Source organism: Phyllostomus discolor, chromosome 6 (genome assembly GCF_004126475.2).
Source record: "Phyllostomus discolor isolate MPI-MPIP mPhyDis1 chromosome 6, mPhyDis1.pri.v3, whole genome shotgun sequence".
NCBI classification, from domain to species: domain Eukaryota; kingdom Metazoa; phylum Chordata; class Mammalia; order Chiroptera; family Phyllostomidae; genus Phyllostomus; species Phyllostomus discolor.
The window spans coordinates 169,406,653-169,424,868 of NC_040908.2; the positions used below are offsets into that span (position 1 = coordinate 169,406,653).

General features: G+C 61.5%; 1 protein-coding gene and 1 long non-coding RNA gene across 2 annotated transcripts in view; both read right to left on the reverse strand.

The window, feature by feature from the left end:
• LOC114490001 (butyrophilin subfamily 3 member A2-like) overlaps window positions 1-18,216 on the reverse strand; it is a 48,726-nt gene that overhangs the window by 1,616 nt on the left and 28,894 nt on the right. The gene's annotated exons all lie outside the window — the stretch shown is intronic.
• LOC118501408 lies at window positions 166-10,512 on the reverse strand. The gene is made up of 3 exons (XR_004904057.1): window positions 10,290-10,512; window positions 5,044-5,052; window positions 166-178 (listed from the first exon to the last, which is right to left on the reverse strand). It is a non-coding gene; the product is annotated as an uncharacterized LOC118501408 (long non-coding RNA).

The following is an 18,216-nucleotide window of genomic DNA, read 5'->3' on the forward strand; positions in this document are numbered from 1 at the left end:
GTTGCTGCGTCCTGATCAGGGAGAGCATGAAGTTAGTGCTTATGCAGTGCCTGACGCAGGGTGAGTGCCACGCAGGTTTCATTCAGTTTTCAAAACTAAATACATTTTATTCTATCTTGTTTACAGAGAAATCAGTCCTTATGCAGCTGGTGTGCATGCTGTCGGTCTCAGCCTGTGTCTCGGTCACCTGCCCGCGCCAGCACAGCGAGCAGGTCTGTTCAAACCCAGGAGCACCAGCGTTTAAGGAACCCTCTCCCCACAGCCCGCCACCAGAGGGCCCCACCACCTCCTTTTTCCTTCTGCTGGCAATTTCCCGGGGGGCAAAATACTTCCTATTTGTAAGATTTGGCATCCTCCTCTGAATTTTAACTTCCTCAGAACTCATGATTCCTGTTTTTCCTGTTTTATCCACCGTGTTCCTTTATATTGTAAGGAGATTAGCCCTTTCATTAAGATTTGGGTTGTATGTATTTTCTACTCCTGGTGTGTTTGCTGAACTTTGCCATCTGTCCCCACGTCCCACTGCCTGGCACCATGTGTGGCAGGCAGGAAGTGCTCAGAAGGTGTCTGTGACATGAACTGCTTCAGGGGAAGGGTCCCCAGGTCCCTGCTCTGTGTCCTCTGAATCCCCCAGGGACCCAGGTCAGGAGCTGACCCTGCGCCTTCCCCCAGGAACACCAAGGAGCCCAGGGCAGGGGGCAGGGCACTCACCTGAGATGGAAAGCTTGGCTGACCTTTCCTGGCCCAGCAGGGGGTTTCTGATGACACAGGAGGCCCCCTCCCCAGAGCCGCCTTCCAGGATCACAGAGGCTGAGGCTGCATAAAGGCCCTGGGGGTCTGCAGCCACAGATGCTGCCTCCAAGGACAAGCTCTGTCCCCTGGCGTCTCTCCACTGGATCTGGGGCTGCGGGTACCAGCCGGCAGACGTGCACTCCAGGCGGATCCCTCCGGCCTCGTAGCCCGTCATGTCAATGTGGGGATGAGAGCCCAGCGCTGGGGAGGAGAAGTGAGCTGAATCGTGGGGAGCCCTCTGTACTGGTGGGGTCTCCTCACCAGGGAGGGGCGCACACACTGACGAGCCCAGCAGGGACTGACCAGGAGCTGCTCCCAGCGTGTGCTGTGCAGCAGAGACTGATCCCCGAGGGGCCACTGCCTGACCCTGGCTGGACCCTCGTGCTGGATGCAGGGGGCTCTGGGCCAGAGCAGAGGCTGCTTCCCCCAAGTCCCCTTAGAGACTGCCGCAGCCTCCCCTCCCCCTGCCCCAGACAGGCTGGTCCCTGGCAGAGCCCCTCACCCCTCCCTGGGCAAGCATGGAGGTGGTGCCCCTTAGCCTAAGTGGGTTGCAACCCCATTTAGGGCTGCCCGGCTCTCCCTGCAGGGTCTCCCCGGAAGTGTCCACAGCAAGACTGTGCAGAGGGGAACCTGTCCCACGGAAGACAGTGGACCCAGGGCCAGGAAATGGGGAAGTTACTGCCACCTGTCCCCACGCCCCTGAACACAAGGAGGGGGAGACAGCCCTCTGAGGACCTGAACACACACAGTCCTGTAGGGGGGGGCTCTGTCGGGGGAGCTGAGGTCTCCAGGAAGGGACAGCAGGCTGAGGAGGGGCCAAGCAGGGACAAGGGCAAGGGGCCGCACCGTCCCTGCTCCACCAGCCCCCACGCACTGGAAGCCACAGGGCAGGGCTGTGTCCACAGAACTCGAACTGTAGCCCTGACACCCAGACATGGGCACGTTCGTGGGACAGCACCTCAGAAAAGGCGCTCCCTCACTGGGTGGGTCAGGGCCATGTCAAGGCCACTCAAGGGTGGGGTGACAGCACAGAGGAAACACAGACCCTATGCAGTGGCCCACCTCCCAGTGCAGGTTCTGAGAGACCAGTGACACCCCACCATCCTGACCGCGTCCCACCCAGAGTCCAGTGCTGCTTCCACACACCCCCGAACCGCACCGAGTCCTCCCTGACGCCCCCTCTCTGACACCCCGGTGTTCCCGTCCCCAGGGGAGCGTACTACCTTGCTGCACTGAGGACGTCACAACCTGTTCAACTGCAGGTGTGTTCCCAGGGGTTTGGTGGGGGACGTGGGTCCCACAGGTGTTGCCCCTGAAAGTCAGACCCCTAGACCCACAGGAGTAGGCACCTGGGGGACCACAGCCTTGGTCTGGAACACGCTGAACCCAACACCCGTGTGCCACCCACTGCAGGGAGGTGTGCTCAGCCTTCCCGTCCCCGACCTCCACTCCCCTGCTGAGACTGGTGGGCGGCATGGGGGACTCTGTCCTGGGTGCAGAAGGAAGTCACCCTGGGGGACACCTGGGTGTGTCACGGGCCTCAGAGGCGCAGAGATGGAGGTGGGGGACAGATGCTGGTGAGCAGCCCACATGCTCTGGGGTAGGTCTGCAGCTCTGCCCCCGCCCAAGGGAAGGAGCCTGGAACAAGCCTGAGGCTCACCTGCCACCTGCAGCTCCACCTGGGCTTTTGCATAGAAGTCTCCATCTTGGAAATAACACAGGTAGGTTCCATTGTCAGAGATGCTGACATTGTGAATCTGCAGAGCGGCCTTCCCCTCAATGACGTCCTCTCGTGAAATTGAAGTTCTCCCTCTAAACTCCTCTGCAGGCCTGTCCTCCTGCCCATGTGCGTACACGTGCACTACCTGCCTGCGGCTGGGTCGCTCCCACATCAGCTGTAGGGCCTCAGCGCTCATCTCCGGGGACAGGTGACAGGGCAGGTCTGTGTCTTCACCCACCATGGCCAGGATGGGCTCGGGGGGTCCGACCACAGCAAACTCAGCTGGTCATCAGGAGGGGGGCCACGTCAGAGGGAGCAGGCCCACAGGGCCAGGGGGTGTCCCAGAACGGGAGGGTGAGGTGACAGACACCTAGATGGGAACTCAGTCCTCACACAGGTGCAGTGTGGACGGGCCTTGCAGGGGTGGGCGGAGTCCCGAGTTCTGGCTGGGCCCGAAGGGAAAGGACTCACACACACAGACGCACAGCCGGTCCTACCTGAGCAGGGGCTGAGCAGCTGGACCACGGCGAGCCACACAGGGAGGGCAGGCAGCTGGGGCACCAGGCACCTCCCCATCCTCACCTGCTGTGCACAGAGAGAGGCCAGCAGGGGCTGGGCAGCAGGGACCACCTGGAAGGAGGAGGAGGATTCCATGTGGAGAGGCTGCCTGCCCAGGGCCGACCCAGGCACCACCGCCATCACTGGGGACCCGAGAACCTCCTCTGCAAATGTCCCCTGGGGGTCTCGTCACCTTGGATCCCTCCATGGAAATCAGCCATGAAACATGGAGCGGTAATGCTCATACCTTATCCCTCGCCAGCAGGGAGCACCGGGCTCTCCTGTGCCAACCTGTCAGAAGCTCCCCACTTGCCCACACTTCTCTACCCCAGCCACGTGTGGTCCCCCAGACCACCCTCAGGAGGCAGGCCCCTGTTTTGAGTCCCATCTCCCGCTGCTGCCCCCTGCAGGCTGACCTCCGCAGCTCAAACAGTGCCACCTGCCTCCTCACCACCTCCCTCCTGCTCAGCTCACCCACGGGGTCCCGTGTTATCCAGGGCAGAAGCCCACAGCCTGTGCTTTAAATTATCTGAATGTTCTTTAGTCTGAAAGTTTCCAGAGTGGGGAATATATTTCCACATATTTTGGAGGATATTTATTGTGTTTTTATTCCTGCTTATAGAGCATTTTAAGATATAAAACAGAAAGGAATGAAATTTAAATAAATTATAATGGTAATTACATCCTTTGTTTCAAGAGAATGTGAACACCTATGGATGCATTTGGCCACATGTACTCAAGGGGCAACCCAAAAAGAGAATTTATTTATAAAAATTTGTTTTTATTCTCACACCTTTACCCTTTGGTCACCCTCACATGCTCCCCCCTGGATGGGGGACACCCGTGGGGACGCCCCTCCACCGCCCTGAACACTCTCTGGACTCGGCGGCTCTGACGCCTCTTAGAGCTTCTGCCGTTTTGTTTCACGTCTTACACGTCGGGATGTTTCCTTTGTGGACTCTTTTCACCGGGAAAGAAAAACAGTCGCTCTGGGTGAGATCGGGGATAGGGAGGGTGGGGAACGCAGGTTTGGTCAAAAACTGCTCAACATTCTGCAGGTGTGGGCAGGTGGGCTGGTAAATCACCATCTGGAAATGGACCAGTGCTCTGGAGAGTCGTCAAAAAAATTCACTGAAGCCAGCGCTGCCTCTCACAACACACCAGCTGGTCAGTGATGCAGATGGGCTCCTGGAACTCTTGCCCTAGGGGGGGAGTCTGGACTATAAGGGACACGCCCTCCAGAAGGTAGTTCCTGTGTTTTGTTTTGTTTTTTTCGTTTCTGGTTCTGTCCTCCAGGTATACCAAATGTCCTGAAAAAGTTTTATCCTTAGCCCCACAGATTACATTGGCAGGAATTGCTTTTAAAGAGAAACTGGCATTAACACAAAAATTCACATTTAATGCTGTTCATTATACTAAATCTACAAGAGCACAGTGTATAAATTGCATCCAATTTTGTTATAATTATTTTTTAAAGATTTATTTATTTTTTTAGAGAGGGAAGGGAGGAAGAAGAGAGAGAAACATCAATGTGCGGTTGCTGGGGGCCGTGGCCTGCAATCCAGGCATACCTGGCTGGGAATCGAACCTGCGACACTTTGGTTCCCAGCCCCGCTCAATCCACTGAGCTACACCAGCCAGGGCTTTGTTATAATTATTAATAAAAAGTGTTATTAAAAACATAATTCCTTCCTGGCTGGTATGGCTCAGTGGACCGAGCGCCGGACTGGGAAGGAAACGTTCGCTGGTTCAATTCCTGGTCAGGGCACGTGCCTGAGTTGTGGGCCAGGTCCTCAGTAGGAGGCACAAGAGGCAACCACACACTGATGTCTCTGTACCTCTCTTTCTCCCTCCCTTCCACTCTTCTAAAAATAAATAAATCTTAAAAAACTAATTCCTACACACACGACACAACACGCAACGGTGAGAAGCCGAAAGCTCCCTCTTCCGATCAGGAGGAGACAGACGCCCACTCTCACCACCTCCCCGCACCAGAGTACTGGGAGTCCGAGCAACAGCGGTCACAGGAGACAGAGACAAACAGCAAGCAAATCAGAGGGAGAAGGAGCCTTCGCACCGCTCGCAGACGGCAGGACGGGTACGTAGGACCGTTTGGGACCCACCAAATCCCGTGAGAACGTGGAAATGAAGGCAGTGAGGTCGCAGGACACAACGTGGACACCGGGTGCACTTCCGTGCAGCAGTGACGGGAACCAGAGGGGGGTTCCAGCCCCTCCTGCGGTTGCGTCCGAAAGCAGAAAACACCTGGGAACAAGTCAACCAGAGAGCGGACAGCCTGCGCCCTGACGGCTGGAGGAACCGAGAAAGGAGACGAAGAGGGGACACGTGACAGGGGACACACTGAGCTCAGGGTCGGCAGGAGCAACATGGTCACACCGTCCTCGCTGCCCAAAGCCAAGCCCAGACTCAGGCTGTCCTTGTTGAAACACCGATGGCCTTCTCCTCAGAAGGACAACAAGGAATCCTGAAATGTATTTATTTTAAACCCTTGTGGTTTATTCCTCAGTGAGGCAGAGTCAGCGGGGGAGTCTGCGCCTTTTCACCTGGCCTGCCCCTGCTCGATTTAAGTCCCCCACCCAGTGCAGGGACTGTAGGCGGAGGGTTGCTGCCCCGGTGGGAGTGCGGGGTGGGAAGGTGGCAGAACCTGAGCCTCTTCGCAGACTGGAAGCACCCAGAGGTGGGAGGTGAACCCATGTGTCCTCTCTCGCCAGCGGCTCTGCATCCCGGGGATCTCAGGGACCTTTCACCACAGATGAGTGTCATCCTCACAGACACGCATCATGTCCGACCTGTCACCCTCCTCACCTGTGACACCCACACTTGGGGTGATTCCTAGGAGGAAGGTGGTTGCAGGGCGGGCTGTAGAAACCAAAGGACCCCCGCACCTCACTGCGCCCACTCACCCTCGTGGCACTCGGCACCCGGCAGGCACGCGGTCTCCGGTTGCGGTGGGCAGTGAAGAGCCGGTTTGCAGGGGCTGCACTCAGTGACACGGTCCAGGTCCTAGTCTCTGCTGACATAGGACCCTGTGGGGCCCAGGCACCCACCCCACCTGGTCCCTGAGGCGTCTTCCTGAGATGCCACAGCACCTGGCGGCCTGTCCCCAGCACAGCACCAACCCTCAGCTCCTGTCTCCTTGGAACCTTCTGGACTGATTGCCGGCTCCTGTGTCCCAGGGATTGGGGACCCGACTCACCCTCGGCTCTTCCCTAGATCTTGAAGCTCCAGGAAGAGGGGTGCCGAAGGTGCACCCAGGAGCCTGTGCCCACCCCTCCCCCTGGGGCCGCTCTGCAGCTTCCCTGTCAGGTCACAGGGCAGCCCAGGAGTGTGCCCGGATCCACCGTTGATTTTTAGTAAAAAACAAAACAAACAAACAAACAAAAAAACCCCCGGCTTCCTAAGAGGAAATCCCCGCCCCTCCCCAGGAGTGGCTTTGGTTTCAGCAGCAACCGGCCCTCAAGCCCCAGTTTCCGGTCCCTTCTCTTCTGCCAGCAACTTACAGTGGTGACATCTTGTGCTGGGAGCCACTGCTCCTCCAACCCCAAACCCTGTCTGTACGCCCTCGGGTTGCAGCCACGCTACTACCCACCCCCACCCGTGTCTGGTACGAAAGGGGAATAGTGTTGTGTTCCCTCACCCTTTCGGGACAGTCAGGGCTCCGCCCGCCAGGCTCCAGGGAGGCCCGGGCAGAACGTGGACAGTCTCCAGTCCCCCCAGAAAACCAGGGACACCTCAGGTTCCCCTCGGCAGCGAGACCTGCACCGGGCGCGCACCCCGCGGACCGGTCCGTGCCCGGCGTCTTAGGAACCGGACCACCAGTGAGCTCGGGCTTGTGTTCCCCACGCCCTCCCCCGCCTCTCCCGCGGAGAATCTGGGGTCCCGCAGGACTGGGAATCGGGGCCGCCGGTGCGGAGGGAGAATTCCCAACCCGAGCCGCTGGGACCCAGTGCGCGGGGGCGGGGGGCAGAAGGGAAGGCGGCAGGACTCCCTACCCCGGCCCCAGCCCCGCTCAGAGGTCCCACGTCGCCCCCCTTGTGGTCCAGCCCCCGGCGACACCCGCCCCGCTGTCGGGGTCTGCCCTGCCCCAGCGCCCCGCTCCCACCCGCGCCCGCGCCGGGACGAGGAGCGGCGGCAAAGTCCGGAGAGGGGAGCGCAGAGACCTGAGCGAGCGCCGCTCCGGAGCAGCCAGAGACGGAGTCCGGAGAGGGGAGCGCAGAGACCTGAGCGAGCGCCGCTCCGGAGCAGCCAGAGACGCGGGTGTCGGGGTCGTAGTCTCACGTAAACGGCAGCGCGCCCGCGTGCGCAGGGCCCGAGATATGGCGGCGGGAACAGCGGCCGGGTCTGGGGTGAATGCCCTACACCCGGTGGCCTTCAGTGCGACCCTGCCCCAGTGGACGACGTCATCGCCGCGTGTCTTCTGCTGGGGCTGCTTTCTCGAGCGCGCAGGCTCCCTGTGAGTCCCCTGGAGCCGCGCGGGGAGAAGGAAATGCTGAAACAGACTCACCGTTCAGATGGCCGGGGGGCCGATCCTCCCAGAGCGCAGGGGCCTGGGGCTCAGCAGAGAAGCACCGGGGTGGCTGCCGGGCTGTTCCCCTTCGGGGGGCTCCGGGTGGGGGAGGGGCCGCAGCGGGGAGAACCGGGAAGACCCCGCCCCGCCCTGCCCGGTCCTCCCGCAGCGCCCGGACCGCCCCAGCCCGGGCTGTCACTCACTCTCCTCCAGGGGCCCGCAGCCTCTCTGTAAACTGCCCCCACCTGTCTGCAGACTACACCTCAGCCTCTGCGAAACCTGCTCCTCAGGTTCTCTTAAAACTGCCCCGAAGCTCTCTGAGGTCTGGCGGTCGCTGCGGGAAGCGGTGGAAACCTGCCGGGAGACTTTGTGTGGGACGGGTCGTGGCGGCGGCGAGTCACCCTGTGTTCAACTCGCTCACACCCCGCTCCAGCCCTGGGACAGCCCTCGCACTGCGCTGACAGTTGCGGCGGCCGCTCCGACCGTGCACCGTGCGGTGGACGTCGGCTCTCCCGCCGCTGCCGACGCCGCTGCTGCTCCGGGCGCAGGTGGGTCGGCGGGGCCGTGCAGGGCGACCCCCGACAGCGGCGGGGGCCTCGGGAGGGCTCGGACCCCGGGGGCCTGGAGCCGGGAGGGGAAGCCGTGCGGTTCGCGCCGGGCCCGGAGTCCCAGCGGCGGAGGCCGCCACCCTGCCGGAGCTGGCCGAGCGCAGCGGCGTCCCCTCCGCGGTCCCCGCGCCACCCGGGCCGGGGCTCCCTCCGCGGGGAGGCTCCCCCGGGGCCGCCCGGCTGGGCAGAGCGGGCAGCGGGGCGCACGGCCAGGCGGCTGGTCCTGAGCGTGGACGCGATGCTCGCGGCGGCCCCGCCAGCCGCGCGGGGACGGACCCTAGTGATGAAGCCTTTGCAGGTTGCGGGCGGTGGGGTGGGGGGCGGTTACAGCTTCAGGGGAATGACTGATCCCCGGCGAACTGCACGGTTGACCCGGAACCGCTGGCCCTGGCTGGGTGGCCCCGGCGTCAGAGGGCCCCCCCGCATCGCACCCTTTTGACTGCACCTCGGCCGGGGCCCAGGCGGGATCCCACCGGGGGAGGGGCATCGCTGGGCGGAGCAGCGGAGGGAGGTCTCCCCCCTCGCCCTCCCCCCTCGCCCTCCCCCTGGCAAACCCGCGGTGTGCGGAGAAGCTCAGGGTGTAAATGGGGGAAAGTAACCAACAGGGGATTTGAGAGAAGACGGTGAGTGAGACGCGCAGGCGGAAGCGGGAGGGAAGGTCCGGAGGCTTCTGTACCTGCAGGAGCCCTCGGCCCCCCAGATGTGTCCTTGCTGGGGTTGGTGTCACTGTCACTACCTCCTCTCGCTCCTGAAACCTGGGCATTGTCACCCGTCCTAGCCCAGGGGACCGGAGGGGGAAGAGGCCCCTATCCTGACCCCACGTGTGGAGCCAGTGAGCTCACGGCCTCTGATGCCCGGGCGGGGCCCAGGGGTGGATTCTCCGAGGGCCAGGGGGTGCCCAGGGAGGGGCCGCAGCTCAGCCGGGAGAGGGTCTGGAAAGCAGACCTGGCCCGAGTCGGGGGGTACAGCTCCTGCCTCTTGTAAGTGAGGCAGGGATTCACTGAGCTCAGCGGTAAGGGAACCGCCCTCCGCTGCACGGGGCACAGGATGGGTGGGCAGTCCGGGAACCTCTCCTGTTGTTCCAGCTGACGGGGACCGCCCCCACCCACCGGACTTCCCAGCAGAGCCCGTCACACCCCGGCCCCACCGACAGCTGCGGGCCCCAGGAGTACTGGTCCCCAGGACACTGCTGCCTGCTCTGCCCCGCTGGTGAGTCCGGGAGGGGTCTGCCTGGAGGGACCGCAGAGTCCACGTGTGTCGGGCCGTGGGGAGGGGCCCTCTCCTGGCAGTGAGGGGGGAGGCGGGTTAGCAGCACCCATGAGGTGGGACATGGCCCCAGGGGACACCTTCTAGAAGTAAGCCCCGTCTGCCCTCAGCGATGCTGGCAGTAACCTGCTGGCCCAGTGAGGTGCTCCTGGGTCCTGAAGGGCACACCCCTGTGGGTGGGAACTGGGCAGAGCTCCTCCCAGAGGCTGAGCCTGGGCCCTGGCTGGGTGGCTGAGCTCTGGGACATTCACTGACAAGAGGCCTGACCTGCAGGTCCTTAGTGTCTGCTGGTTGGGGGGCCGGGGTCCCTGTGCAGCCCACAGCACAGCTGCCAGAGAGGCCGGTGCAGGGCAGGGATAAGAGACCCAAGTGGGATCCCGGGAGGTCTGTGCTTCCTCATGTCCAAGAAGGAGTGACGTCCAGAGGTCACTTTGCTCCGACACCGCAGACAGAAGTGTTTCCCTGTTCCCACTGGCGGGGCCGCCCCCAGGACGGGGTGGGCAGGCTGCACTGCAGGGACGACCCTTGAGCCTGGAGGGGTCTGACCACAGCGCCCACCTCCTGCACAGGGGAGCATGTCCATGAACCCTGCAGCCACCCCCAAACCCGGGGACAGTGCGACAAGTGTGACCCAGGAACGGTCATGGAGTTCCCCAATGGCCTGGTCCATTCTGTGAGGGCAGCCTGGGCGCCCAGGGCCTCCTGCGGACCCTGGCCCTGGTTGCCAGCTGGGACCCTCACAGCGCACAGTACACGCCACGCCTGCCTTCCAGGGACGAGGCCAAGTCTCCCTCCGTGATTTTCTTTTTTCAGCCACGAACAGGATCTACTTTGAATTCGGGCAGGAGGTTCCCAAATCTAGCTGGAGGATGTTCATGAGGTTCGCCGGAACTGGAGGAGAACGACCTTGTCATCTGTGAGCACAGGGACCCGGGGACCCTGTTGGAGCAGCACCACAGGATGCTGCTGCGCTGGCAGAGCGAGCTGGGGTGCCCCACGTCCCCCTGCGGGCTCGTGGCGGCCCTCCGTGAGATGCGGCTGCGGAGCGTCGGGGACAATGTTACCAACGAGCTGGTGCGGAAGGTATCTTAGGTCGTGAGGACGCAGAGCCCCGAACTGGAGTCAGCTCTTTCGGCAACGACTGTGACTTAGCGGCATCCTGGGTGCTGGCCTTCCCCAGGTCCCTTCCCGTGGGCGCCTTCACAGATCCCAGGTGGGACGGAGCCCCTTCCGTGTCCAAGGAGCTTCTTCGGGAAGCTTACGATGGGGAGGTCCATGCGGCCGGGGGCTTTCTGCCAGCGCTGCAGAGGTCCAGGATGCTGCCTGTGGCCAGTGTGGCCAACACGCTGCCCCTCAGGGGACTCCGGGGGCCCTGAGCTGCTTGGAAAGGGACCCACTGGCTGTGCTCGGTGGGGCCACGGTCCGTGGGCTCCTCCAAAAACAGAGGCCAGGAGGTCTGCCTGGTCACGTGTGTGACCCCAGCAGCTCACTCCTTGGTTTCCCAGGCACTGTGATGTCCCCAGCTTCCACTTGGGGAGTGCCATACCAGAGTGACACTTATAAGTCAGTCCATGACAGACAAGCCAGCGGCCACTCAGCTGTCACTAGGTTAGCTGGGGTGGGGCATGGGGACAGTTACTGTCACATGCCAGCTATGGAGGCCGTTGTACAGTTCTTTACACGTTTAAGCATAGGTGCTTTTACAGTTTTATTTAGGTGTTAAAATTTCTCTAACATAGTGTTTTCATGTTTGTAAAATTTTTTTCACCCAAGTAAAATTTATATTCTAAATGGTGTTGCCTCTCATTCCTGTTGGGTGGAGAATTTTGGGTGTGTTGTCCTGGGAAGGTGACATTGGTGCACAGAGAGTCAGGGGGAGCCGAGGGTGTGGCTTGTGGGTGCAGGGCCCCGAATCGGGGACCAGAGGCTGGAGTGGCCTCTTGTCTGGGTTGTGGTGTCCCCCGGGCCTCTGTCCCTAGGAATGGCAGCACCGTCCGTCCAGCGCTCCCCTGAGAACGCGCCCGCCCTGCCCCTCCTCGCTCACCCCGAACAGCACCCGTCCTTGGAGGTGCTCACCCGGGGCCCCGCACTCCCGTGGGGCGCTGAACACCTTCGGCTCCCACGCAGTCCCTCAGCGAAGTCCACGCCACTCCAGCCAGCCCGTTCCATCCAGACCCTTGGGCGTCATCCCCACAGGCATCTCCTCCCGAGTCCCCCTCACCCCAGGGTCTGAGGGTCCCCTGTCCCTCCCAGACCTGTGTACCCAGCTCCCTAGGCCCCACCTCCCTCCACACTGCTGCCCGTCACTGATTCAGCTCTGTCCACTCCGGCTCCCTTCTGGCCTCCCTGAGTCCAGTCTCCTCCACTAGCAGCTGGACTGGGGGTGGGAGCACAGATCTGGCCTCCACCCTCCCCCGCCACCCACCCTTACCCCCACCCTGGGGAGGGTCCTGCCATTCCTGATTCGTTTAGGGGAACTGGCAGCCCCAGCCCGCACCTCAAGTCCCAAACTTGTGCTGGCGTTGCTGCGTGGGTCCTGTGGTCATTCTGAGTTTGTCAGCATCTTGCCTTCTCCTGGGGTCACTCGCAGGACAGTCCACTCTGTCTGGAACACAGGCCCCGTCCACCCCAGTCCCTTCCTCTAAGCCTCCTTGGAACTGGTCTTCTGTCGGAGCCAGCCCATTGCAGCCCCAGGGGCGGATCTCTGACCATCTGGCTGGGGATTGTCCCCACACCACGGGGGTCATGCTGACTTCAACACCCATGCACGAGATGACCTGTCCCTGAGGCCTGCGTCTCCACAGAGGGACTTCGACCTCTGCCCTTCGCCCTGTGCGGGGCCTCATCGAGGGACTGTCCTTCCCAGCACCCTGCGTGATCCCAGGGACAAGGCTCCAGTGCACCGGCCACATCCACCTGTACACCACAACTCCCAGCAAGCCGGGGGACAGTGGTGTTGAAGCCTGAGGCGGTTGCCTAGCGACTGGACCTGTTTCCTATGCAAACCAGGGGTGGGGCGGGTGAGCCAGGACTTTCAATCCCACAAAGCACACCAGATTCTGGGAATGAGTCCCTGTGGTTTGGGGTCCAGGATTACTAGGGTAGTGGGTTGCTCCCAGGAGCAGGGTGAATGCTCACAACAGGGTGTTTGAGGGGTGACCCGAGCCGAAGGCCTGGCCCCGAGGTCAGACTGGGGTCACCCCCATCCTGTTGGGCCTGAGTTCTCCGGGGTTTTGGTGGGCCGCCCTCCAGACCCGGTGTGGCTGGACACTCAGGGTAGACGGCCGCCTAGGAGGCGGAGGGGAGACTGCCTGTCCCCAGCAGACTGGGCCTGAGCTCGTGACACCCTTTTGGGGTTGAGGCCCTGCCCTGCGAGACCATCGCCTGCCCAGCCTCAGTCGCCCCTTGGGCTGTGCCAGTGTCCTCTTGCGCCTCTACCCGTGATGGTCCCATGTGGCCCCATCCGGGCCTCACCCTGCTGCCCCAGCTGGACCTCGGGGACAGGCCGAGCGTGAGGGGTACTTGGTCCTCTGCCTGGCTGGGTGTCATCTGGGGGTGGGGGGAGGGAGCCTGAGCTTGGCACTTAGGAAAATGGGGACACGGAAGCCCGGGGGAGGCGGCTCACATGAAAGGACCGGGATTTTATGACGGCGTTCTTCGCGGCAGGCAAACCGCGCATTTGGGCATCAGGACCCCTTTATTGGCTGGGAGGGTTGGGTGAGCAGCCCTGGTGGCCCTGCCCACCGAGTCCCTGGCGTCCCTGGGGTAGACGGGGGTGTGCAAAGGCTGGTTCCCCGGGGCCCGTGGATTCCTGACAGTCTGGGGCAACCTTCCCTCAGGACACACGCTGCACGTGGGCGTGCCCCCTGGATGGGGGAGATGAGAGGCCAGCCCTTCTGAGACAGCCCCAGCCCCCAGCGACCCCAGTTCAGGCTGTGGAAGGCCCTCAGCCCCTGTGGTCCCCCTGCTCCCGAGGGCGTGCTGGGCCTCCAGGTGGGGGCTTGGAGATGCGGGAGGCACCCAGGTGACAGGCTGCTGAGCCACACCAGCACCCACTGTCAGGGCACCCAGCACACCACGGACAGGGATGCCTGGATGCCAGAGCCATCCCCACCCACAGCTGGGGTTCACAGCCGGATTGGGGAGCAGGCAGGCTGGGCTGGGTCCCAGCGGCAGGGGACGGAAAGGCCTCAGGGATGGAGGGCCCGGGACAGGCTGTCCGGGTGTGAAAGGGCAGCTGGGTTCCTGTCGTCTCTCCAGTGAAGCGGGTTCTTGGTTCCTGTTTCACCGTGAACCACGTTGCTGGGGTGTTTCGTTCCCCTTTGTGGCTTCAGAACTTGACCTTTTCTGAGCCTTGGTGAGAGGCGCCCTGTTTTACACCATGAGGCCTGGGGCGGGACCCGGGAAGGTGTGGATGACTGACAGGCTTTCCTGTCGGGACCCTTCACCTTGGGGTGTCTCCCAGCCACTGTCCTTTCCCAGGACACAGCCCGCAGGTGCCTGGGCAAAGGGCGGTGGCCCTGTGTGCCTGCAGAGCCAGCTGGGCGGTGACCCTTCCGATGTTACTGACACGGCCACCACCTCCGGCTCCTCAGTGACGTCGGCCCCCCTGTGCAGAGTATGTAGAGCGCAGCATGAAGAGACTCGGGGCAACCTAGGAGGTAGTAGCTGTAGTTAACAACGTGGTGTTGTGCACGTAAAATGTCGCTAGGCCCCGGCTGGTGTGGCTCAGTGGACTGAGTGGCAGCTTGGGAACGCAAGGGTCACTGGTTCAATTCCCAGTCAGTGCACATGCCTGGGTTGCAGGCCAGGTCCCCAGTAGGGGGTGCCCGAGAGGCAGCCACACATTGATGTTTCTTTCTATTTCTCCCTCTTTGCCCCTCTCTCTAAAAATAAAAATCTTTTTAAAACATGTTATTAAGGTAGATTTTATGTAAAGCTTTTTTATGATACCTGACATCCCAAATCCTCCTGGGCGTGGGGACGTCCAGGGTCCCCAACACCACTGACTGAAAAGCTGTCCTTGTCACAGACCAGTCCGGGCTCAGGGACAGTTTGTTTAAAAGTGTCCCCGAGTCCCTGAGCAGGAGAGTGAACACCACCACACGTGTCTGTCTGCACCTACGTCTGAGTGTCCCTCGGCCACACAGAGAGGTGACCCCCTGGCAGGTCCCACTGAGACCCAGGGTCTGGGGACACGAGCCTGAACCAGAGAAGCCAGGCACACAAGGTACCATTTCACTGGATTCTGTGTCTGTGACCTGTCCTGAACAGGGCGTCCGTCCCAGAAAGTAACTCGGGGTTGCTGGGGGCCGAGGGGGAGGGGGCGCTGCTGGTCCCAGGGCTGATGGGAAGGAGCGGGAACGGCACCGCCCCCATCAGACGGCTCCCCCGGGTCACGGGGTCTCCTCTCCTCAGACAGACCCCTTAACAACAGGACCCCTCTCACCTGGACCGGGCGGGCCGCACACCGTGTCCGCTGTGGAGTTGCACTGCTGAAGGACCACTGTCCCCTCGGGACACCTGGGGGTGGGGGGACACAGCTTCACTGTTCCTGCTTCCACGTCTCTCCAGCCCCAGGCTCCCGGGTCCACACTGTCACCAACAGAAGGTGTCTCCGTGGGGCGCTTCCCCGGCCCAGTTTGGGGAGCATTGTGTGCTGTGATCACAGACCCCATGAGGGGCCCGCGGTCACAGGAAGCTGCCAGCCTCACCCCAGAACCATCCCTGGTCCCACGAGGACGGTTGACCTGTTTCCCCCCATGGACATCCATGGCCGTGTGTGTGGGCCTGGGAGCTGGAGGGCAGGGGTCCGTCCAGCTTCAACAAAGGCTGGGGACGCAGCTGCTCCCTCCTCCCTGTTGCCAGCTGAGAGCGCACCGTCAGTGCAGCGCGTTCTGACGACCTGGGCAGGTTCGCCCACAGCCGGGGCAGTGACTCACTCGCTGAGGACCCTGTGTAGGTGCTCCCGCCCCCCTCCCCCGCCCCAACCACAGGGCAGGGCAGCACCTGTCCAAGCCTCTCAGTCACCTGCCCCGTGCTTCCTCCACCCCCGGGCCCCCACCTTCTTTCTGGGGAGCTCGGGGCTTATTCTCGGACCCCAAACTCCAGATCACAAAGGGAAAAACGCTGGAGACTCCTCCAGGTTCGACAGCGTTTAGGAACTGAAAGCCCGTCCAGCCTGTCCCTTTGCTCTCCTGTGACCGCAGCGGGGACACGGAGAACACGGGTCCAGCTTGGCTAGCATTCAGCTGTGGAGCGGAGGTGTGGTCTCTTTAGGAGGAACTGCCGCGCCTGGCAACCCATTTCTGCCCCAGCCATTTCCCCCACCCCCACCGGCAAACTCCCCCGCAGGCGGTTTCCTGTTTTGCTCTCTGCTGAGGGCGCAGCTGGGACAGAGCAGCGTTAACCCTTGCCACCCGGGGCATTTTAGTCTTAGGTCAAAATTCCCAACCACCCCTCCACCCCCACGTGATCCACTGAGTCACCTGCAGTCCTGCCAAAGAAATGTGAGGAAAGTCCCGCCAGCGCCTGGAGGGGCAGTGTTCACACAGTGAGAAGCAGGCCCGGGAGCCAGCTGAGGACGTGGATCCACAGGGCCTGGGTGGCCCCCACGGACTGCTCCTCCCCCTCCTGCTACCCCGGCCCATGTCCTGCTTCGGTTCCTCTGGGACCACCGTCCCCAGTGCTCAGTCCCCAGGGCCAGAGTGGGCGGCCTGCCTCTGCTGAGACAGCCCGGGTGCCAGTGAGGGAGGGTGGGGCAGCGGGCACAGACCCCACAGCCCGCTGCAGAGGGAGGCCGTGGCCCCCGCCCACTGCTCAGGAAAGATGGGGAGAAGCGGGAGGGAGGAGGGCACAGGAGGGACCCTGGGGCCCGGACGTCCACGTGTTTCCCCCTGACCCCCAAGGCCCAGGGCAGGATGGGGTGGGACAGGGTGCTCACCGGTGGGCACTTGGGCTGCTCCCAGCACTGGGCTCCTGGAAACTGTGCAGCTGTGAATGTGGGGGGAAGGGTGATTTTGGATTGGGGTTTCAGGGTTCCTAGGGTGTGATCCCCCCAGGGGTTGCTGGGTCAGAGGCAGATCCCCCGTCAGCTCCCCAAGGACACCCACACTGTTCCCACAGGGGTGGCGCCCGTCTGGGCCCCCGCCAGCAGGGCACAGGGTTGGCTCCCTCCTCCCCCCACCGTGCCCGCCCCTGCTGTCGGTGGCGTGTTGGTGCGGCCTGCTGGCCGGCGGGAGGCGGCCCCTCGCTGCTGCGGGACAACTCTGACCTGTGGGCACACCTGCCCCAGTGTGCGGAGGTCCCGCTGGGAACAACCCGGTCCCTTCCCGTGTTGGAGGGGACTGGAGGAGGGGATCCGGGGACTTCGTGATGCAGCATTTAAAGTCTCACCCTTGTCCTTCAGCGCGGTTGCAGAGAAATTTGGTAAAAGCAAAGAACAAGTGACGGAGGAGTTCCCCGAGCGCCCCCGAGTGCACCTGTCAGCCCCAGGTGCTCTGGACCCCAGACCGCCTTCCCAGATGGAAGGGAACCACCGCCTTGAAGAACAGCTTCATCGTCTGAGCGAGCTGTGGCAGGGGTATCGTCAGCTACCTTCAAACACTGAAGTACGACACCGCCTGGGGGCCCCCCGTATCCGAGGGACGCTGGTGCAGGTGTGGGGGACGACGGCCGTGGGGGTCGGACACGGAGATACCGGGATGGTGACAGGTCTCCTCACTGGAGGGGGCTCAGTGGGATGAGGAGGCCGCAGCCCCCCCCACCCAGGCACAGGACGGTGCGGTAGCGAGTTGCTGGGGACAATCGCTGCATCGTACGTCCCGAGTTCCCAAGGAGGACGGACGTGTATTTAGGACGAGAACAGACTGCAGAAGCTGCTTCCTCTGAAAGGAGAGTGTCGTCACGGCGCAGGAACCCGGACAGAGGACAGACGGCCCGAGGGGGGGGATGCCAATGCCACGAGCTTTGTGGGGGGCACGCGGTGCTGGGACGGAGGGGTCTGTGTGTCCCCAGGATCTGTCCTACTCTAGGGAGCGACCGCTGGGGACTAAACGTGACCTGATGCCACTCCCTCTTCCAACCGTGTTTTTTGACAAGGTCTGAACGTGGAAAGAGGGCATTCAAGGAATCCATCTTCCTGGAAGAGAGTGTGGCATACAAAGGGGGGCGGTAATTTTTCTGGGGATTGCTTTTAATAATTTCCTTGCTAATATTAATCATGGTCTTACTTTGTACACTGATTCCCATAAGAACAGACCATGAGAAGAAAGAGGCTCGAAAAGAGTCAATGATTGATTTTGAGGGAAATTCTGAAGGGACAACTAGTTCTCCCTAGACTATTGAATCATGCCCAGATTGTTTAAAATAAAGTGTTTATAAACCTGAGTAAGAAATTATCCCCAATTGTTCCCATAAAAGAATTCATAAATCAGTTACAATAGGTTGAATTATTGGCGGACTTTCCCATGCCTGTTCCTTACCCATAGATACAAAGAGTCTTTCGAGAAAACAAGAAAAAAATTATATAGACCCTTACCCACAGCCCAGGGATATCCCGGGTAGCATATTAGATTATTGGCAAATTATGGTATCCCCCAAAAGGAACTAATGGTCTCCAGAGGGTTCCAGATCCCCCATTGCCTTATACAGGAGCATGTAATGAGGGCGGCATTAGAATGGTCAATAAGGATGGAGTCCAAGTGCCTTATAATAGTCTAAATTTCATGGAAAGGCTAGCTCAA